Here is a 7,050-nt window from a genome sequence, read left to right as displayed (position 1 = left end):
ATATCCTGGTGTGTAAACATTCATGTGTTTATGTGTACACTAAAGCAATTCAATGTTAGGTCATGACTGAGGACTTTGGATGTGTGTGTGTGTGTGTGTGTGTGTGTGTTTACAGTGTGTGTGTGTTTGTGTTTACAGTGTGTGTGTGTGTGTGTGTGTGTGTGTGTGTGTGTGTGTGTGTGTGTGTGTGTGTGTGTGTGTGTGTGTAGCTCCTGCCAATACTAATGGTTTAACGATCATTAAGGTGATTGAACACAGGACAGAGGTTATAGCAGACTATGGCCTTCGAATACTCCTAGTACAGTGGAAGTGGGAAGTTTACATACACCTTAGCCAAATACATTTAAACTCTTTTCATAATTCCTGACATTTAATCCTAGTAAATATTCCCTGTTTTAGGTCAGTTAGGATCACCACTTTATTGTAAGAATGTGAAATGTCAGAATAATAGTAGAGAGAATGATTTATTTCAGCTTTTATTTCTTTCATCACATTCCATGTGGGTCAGGAGTTTACATGCATTCAATTAGTATTTTGGTAGCATTGCCTTTAAATTGTTTAACTTGGGTCAAACGTTTCGGGTAGCCTTCCACAAGCTTCCCACAATAAGGGTGAATTTTGGGCCATTCCTCCAGACAGAGCTGGTGTAACTGAGTCAGGTTTGTAGGCCTCCTTGCTCAAACATACTTTTTCAGTTCTGCCCACAAATGTTCTATGGGATTGAGGTCAGGGCTTTGTGATGGTCACTCCAATACCTTGACTTTGTTGTCCTTAAGCCATTCTGTCACAACTTTGGAAGTATGCTTGGGGTCATTGTCCATTTGGAAGACCCATTTGCGACCAAGCTCTAACTTCCTGACTGATGTCTTGAGATGTTGCTTCAATATATCCACATAATTTTACTTTCTCATGATGCCATCTATTTTGTGAAGTGCACCAGTCCCTCCTGCAGCAAAGCACCCCCACAACATGATGCTGCCACCCCCGTGCTTCACGGTTGGGATGGTGTTCTTCGGCTTGCAAGCATCCCCCCTTTTCCTCCAAACATAACGATGGTCATTATGGCCAAACAGTTATATTTATATTTCATCACACCAGAGGACATTTCTCTGTTATTAGGGTAACAGTCAGACAGACCTGTTATTAGGACTAGGGTAACAGACAGTCCTGTTATTAGGACTAGGGTAACAGACAGACCTGTTATTAGGACTAGGGTAACAGACAGACCTGTTATTAGGACTAGGGTAACAGACAGACCTGTTATTAGGACTAGGGTAACAGACAGACCTGTTATTAGGACTAGGGTAACAGACAGACCTGTTATTAGGACTAGGGTAACAGACAGACCTGTTATTAGGACTAGGGTAACAGACAGACCTGTTATTAGGACTAGGGTAACAGACAGACCTGTTATTAGGACTAGGGTAACAGACAGACCTGTTATTAGGACTAGGGTAACAGATAGACCTGTTATTAGGACTAGGGTAACAGACAGACCTGTTATTAGGACTAGGGTAACAGACAGACCTGTTATTAGGACTAGGGTAACAGACAGACCTGTTATTAGGACTAGGGTAACAGACAGACCTGTTATTAGGACTAGGGTAACAGACAGACCTGTTATTAGGACTAGGGTAACAGCCAGACAGACCTGTTATTAGGACTAGGGTAACAGACAGACCTGTTATTAGGACTAGGGTAACAGACAGACCTGTTATTAGGACTAGGGTAACAGACAGACCTGTTATTAGGACTAGGGTAACAGACAGACCTGTTATTAGGACTAGGGTAACAGACAGACCTGTTATTAGGACTAGGGTAACAGACAGACCTGTTATTAGGACTAGGGTAACAGACAGACCTGTTATTAGGACTAGGGTAACAGACAGACCTGTTATTAGGACTAGGGTAACAGACAGATCTGTTATTAGGACTAGGGTAACAGACAGACCTGTTATTAGGACTACGGTAACAGACAGATCTGTTATTAGGACTAGGGTAACAGACAGACAGACCTGTTATTAGGACTAGGGTAACAGACAGACCTGTTATTAGGACTAGGGTAACAGTCAGACCTGTTATTAGGACTAGGGTAACAGACAGACCTGTTATTAGGACTAGGGTAACAGTCAGACCTGTTATTAGGACTAGGGTAACAGACAGACCTGTTATTAGGACTAGGGTAACAGACAGACCTGTTATTAGGACTAGGGTAACAGACAGACCTGTTATTAGGACTAGGGTAACAGACAGACCTGTTATTAGGACTAGGGTAACAGCCAGACAGACCTGTTATTAGGACTAGGGTAACAGACAGACCTGTTATTAGGACTAGGGTAACAGACAGACCTGTTATTAGGACTAGGGTAACAGACAGACCTGTTATTAGGACTAGGGTAACAGACAGACCTGTTATTAGGACTAGGGTAACAGACAGTCCTGTTATTAGGACTAGGGTAACAGACAGACCTGTTATTAGGACTAGGGTAACAGACAGACCTGTTATTAGGACTAGGGTAACAGACAGACCTGTTATTAGGACTAGGGTAACAGACAGACCTGTTATTAGGACTAGGGTAACAGACAGACCTGTTATTAGGACTAGGGTAACAGACAGACCTGTTATTAGGACTAGGGTAACAGACAGACCTGTTATTAGGACTAGGGTAACAGACAGTCCTGTTATTAGGACTAGGGTAACAGACAGACCTGTTATTAGGACTAGGGTAACAGACAGACCTGTTATTAGGACTAGGGTAACAGACAGACCTGTTATTAGGACTAGGGTAACAGCCAGACAGACCTGTTATTAGGACTAGGGTAACAGACAGACCTGTTATTAGGACTAGGGTAACAGACAGACCTGTTATTAGGACTAGGGTAACAGACAGACCTGTTATTAGGACTAGGGTAACAGACAGACCTGTTATTAGGACTAGGGTAACAGACAGACCTGTTATTAGGACTAGGGTAACAGACAGACCTGTTATTAGGACTAGGGTAACAGACAGACCTGTTATTAGGACTAGGGTAACAGACAGACCTGTTATTAGGACTAGGGTAACAGACAGACCTGTTATTAGGACTAGGGTAACAGATAGACCTGTTATTAGGACTAGGGTAACAGACAGACCAGTTATTAGGACTAGGGTAACAGACAGACAGACCTGTTAATAGGACTAGGGTAACAGACAGACAGACCTGTTATTAGGACTAGGGTAACAGACAGACCTGTTATTAGGACTAGGGTAACAGACAGACAGACCTGTTATTAGGACTAGGGTAACAGACAGACCTGTTATTAGGACTAGGGTAACAGACAGACCTGTTATTAGGACTAGGGTAACAGACAGACCTGTTATTAGGACTAGGGTAACAGATAGACCTGTTATTAGGACTAGGGTAACAGACAGACCTGTTATTAGGACTAGGGTAACAGACAGACCAGTTATTAGGACTAGGGTAACAGACAGACAGACCTGTTAATAGGACTAGGGTAACAGACAGACAGACCTGTTATTAGGACTAGGGTAACAGACAGACCTGTTATTAGGACTAGGGTAACAGACAGACCTGTTATTAGGACTAGGGTAACAGACAGACCTGTTATTAGGACTAGGACTAGGGTAACAGACAGACCTGTTATTAGGACTAGGGTAACAGACAGACCTGTTATTAGGACTAGGGTAACAGACAGACCTGTTATTAGGACTAGGGTAACAGACAGACAGACCTGTTATTAGGACTAGGGTAACAGACAGACAGACCTGTTATTAGGACTAGGGTAACAGACAGTCCTGTTATTAGGACTAGGGTAACAGACAGACCTGTTATTAGGACTAGGGTAACAGCCAGACCTATTATTAGGACTAGGGTAACAGACAGACCTGTTATTAGGACTAGGGTAACAGACAGACCTGTTATTAGGACTAGGGTAACAGACAGACCTGTTATTAGGACTAGGGTAACAGACAGACCTGTTATTAGGACTAGGGTAACAGACAGACCTGTTATTAGGACTAGGGTAACAGACAGACCTGTTATTAGGACTAGGGTAACAGACAGACCTGTTATTAGGACTAGGGTAACAGACAGACCTGTTATTAGGACTAGGGTAACAGACAGACCTGTTATTAGGACTAGGGTAACAGACAGACCTGTCTCTCTGAGACCCAGTCTGCTCTCTCGCTAAGGACTTATTGAATCGACATGCTTTGTGACAGCTGCTAATTTTAAAACAGGCTTTATGAAAATACATGTGATTGTATTTGACGCTTTGACAAAAATGTTTATTTTTTATTTTTATTTTTTATAGCAAGAGCACAAACAGACGAGGGTCCAGTAGACGAGGTACATGTCGAGTGAAAGGGAACTGGCTCTTCCTGAGGCCAACACCCATACCATGTGACTAGGGTCCAACAGTAACCAGGGGTCCACTACAGCGCGTGTGTTAGTCAACGAGGGCGGAACGCAGAGTTACACGAACACCTAAACGGGAGTTGAAACATCTCACCTCGGGAACAGAGATTCTGTTGTGTTGTGGCTTTGTGAAACGTCAGCTCTGAGGTCGTAGGCTACGAGTGTGTCAACTGGCACCCTACGCCCTATATAGTGAACTTCTACTGAGCCTGCTTTGGGACAGAACCCTTCAATGCACCCTACACCCTACAGCCTATTCCCTATGCCCTATATAGTGAACCACTCCTGAGCCTGCTTTGGGACAGAACCCTTCAATGCACCCTACACCCTACAGCCTATTCCATACACCCTATATAGTGAACTACGACTGAGCCTGCTTTGGGACAGAACCCTTCAATGCACCCTACACCCTACAGCCTATTCCATACACCCTATATAGTGAACTACGACTGAGCCTGCTTTGGGACAGAACCCTTCAATGCACCCTACACCCTACAGCCTATTCCATACACCCTATATAGTGAACTACTACTGAGCCCGTAGGACAATAGCTGTGATTGGCTACGCACTTTCTGCTGTCCTCCTAACAGTGGCCCCGCCCACAGTGGGTGTTTCATTGAGCTGTGATTGGCTACGCACTTCCTGCTCTCCTCCTAACAGTGGCCCCGCCCACAATGAGTGTTTCATTGAGCTGTGATTGGCTACGCACTTCCTGCTCTCCTCCTAACAGTGGCCCCGCCCACAATGAGTGTTTCATTGAGCTGTGATTGGCTACGCACTTCCTGCTCTCCTCCTAACAGTGGTCCCGCCCACAATGGGTGTTTCCTTGAGCTGTGATTGGCTGCAAATGTAGTCTACATCTCAGATGGCACCCTACACCCTGCAGCCTATTCCCTACACCCTGCACCCTATACCCTATACCCTGCACCCTACACCCTGCACCCTACACCCTGCAGCCTATTCCCTACACCCTATACCCTATACCCTGCACCCTACACCCTGCACCCTGCACCCTGCACCCTATACCCTATACCCTGCACCCTACACCCTGCACCCTGCACCCTACACCCTACACCCTATACCCTACACCCTATACCCTGCACCCTGCACCCTATACCCTACACCCTACACCCTACACCCTGCACCCTACACCCTACACCCTGCACCCTACACCCTGCACCCTACACCCTGCACCCTGCACCCTGCACCCTACACCCTGCAGCCTACACCCTGCACCCTGCACCCTGCACCCTACACCCTACACCCTATACCCTACACCCTACACCCTACATCCTGCACCCTGCACCCTGCACCCTGCACCCTACACCCTGCACCCTGCACCCTGCACCCTACACCCTATAAACTGCACCCTACACCCTGCACCCTACACCCTACACCCTGCACCCTACACCCTGCACCCTACACCCTACACCCTGCACCCTGCACCCTACACCCCACACCCTATACACTGCACCCTGCACCCTGCACCCTGCACCCTACACCCTACACCCTGCACCCTGCACCCTACACCCCACACCCTACACCCTACACCCTGCACCCTGCACCCTACACCCCACACCCTATACACTGCACCCTACACCCTGCACCCTACACCCTACACCCTGCAGCCTATTCCCTACACCCTACACCCTGCACCCTACACCCTACACCCTGCACCCTACACCCTGCACCCTACACCCTAAACCCTGCACCCTACACCCTATACCCTACACCCTACACCCTGCACCCTACACCCTATACCCTGCACCCTACACCCTGCAGCCTATTCCCTTCACTGCACCCTACACCCTGCACCCTGCACCCTGCACCCTGCACCCTGCACCCTACACCCTGCACCCTGCACCCTGCACCCTACACCCTACATCCTGCACCCTGCACCCTGCACCCTGCACCCTGCACCCTACACCCTGCACCCTGCACCCTGCACCCTGCACCCTGCACCCTACACCCTATAAACTGCACCCTACACCCTGCACCCTACACCCTACACCCTGCACCCTACACCCTGCACCCTACACCCTACACCCTGCACCCTGCACCCTACACCCCACACCCTATACACTGCACCCTGCACCCTGCACCCTGCACCCTACACCCTACACCCTGCACCCTGCACCCTACACCCCACACCCTACACCCTACACCCTGCACCCTACACCCCACACCCTATACACTGCACCCTACACCCTGCACCCTACACCCTACACCCTGCAGCCTATTCCCTACACCCTACACCCTGCACCCTACACCCTACACCCTGCACCCTACACCCTGCACCCTACACCCTAAACCCTGCACCCTACACCCTATACCCTACACCCTACACCCTGCACCCTACACCCTATACCCTGCACCCTACACCCTGCAGCCTATTCCCTTCACTGCACCCTACACCCTGCACCCTGCACCCTGCACCCTACACCCTGCACCCTGCACCCTACACCCTGCACCCTGCACCCTGCACCCTGCACCCTATACCCTGCACCCTACACCCTGCACCCTGCACCCTACACCCTGCACCCTACACCCTGCACCCTGCACCCTGCACCCTACACCCTGCAACCTACACCCTGCACCCTATACCCTACACCCTATACCCTACACCCTGCA

This window comes from Salvelinus fontinalis, chromosome 34 (assembly GCF_029448725.1).
Source record: "Salvelinus fontinalis isolate EN_2023a chromosome 34, ASM2944872v1, whole genome shotgun sequence".
NCBI lineage: Eukaryota > Metazoa > Chordata > Actinopteri > Salmoniformes > Salmonidae > Salvelinus > Salvelinus fontinalis.
This window is presented reverse-complemented; position numbering follows the sequence as displayed.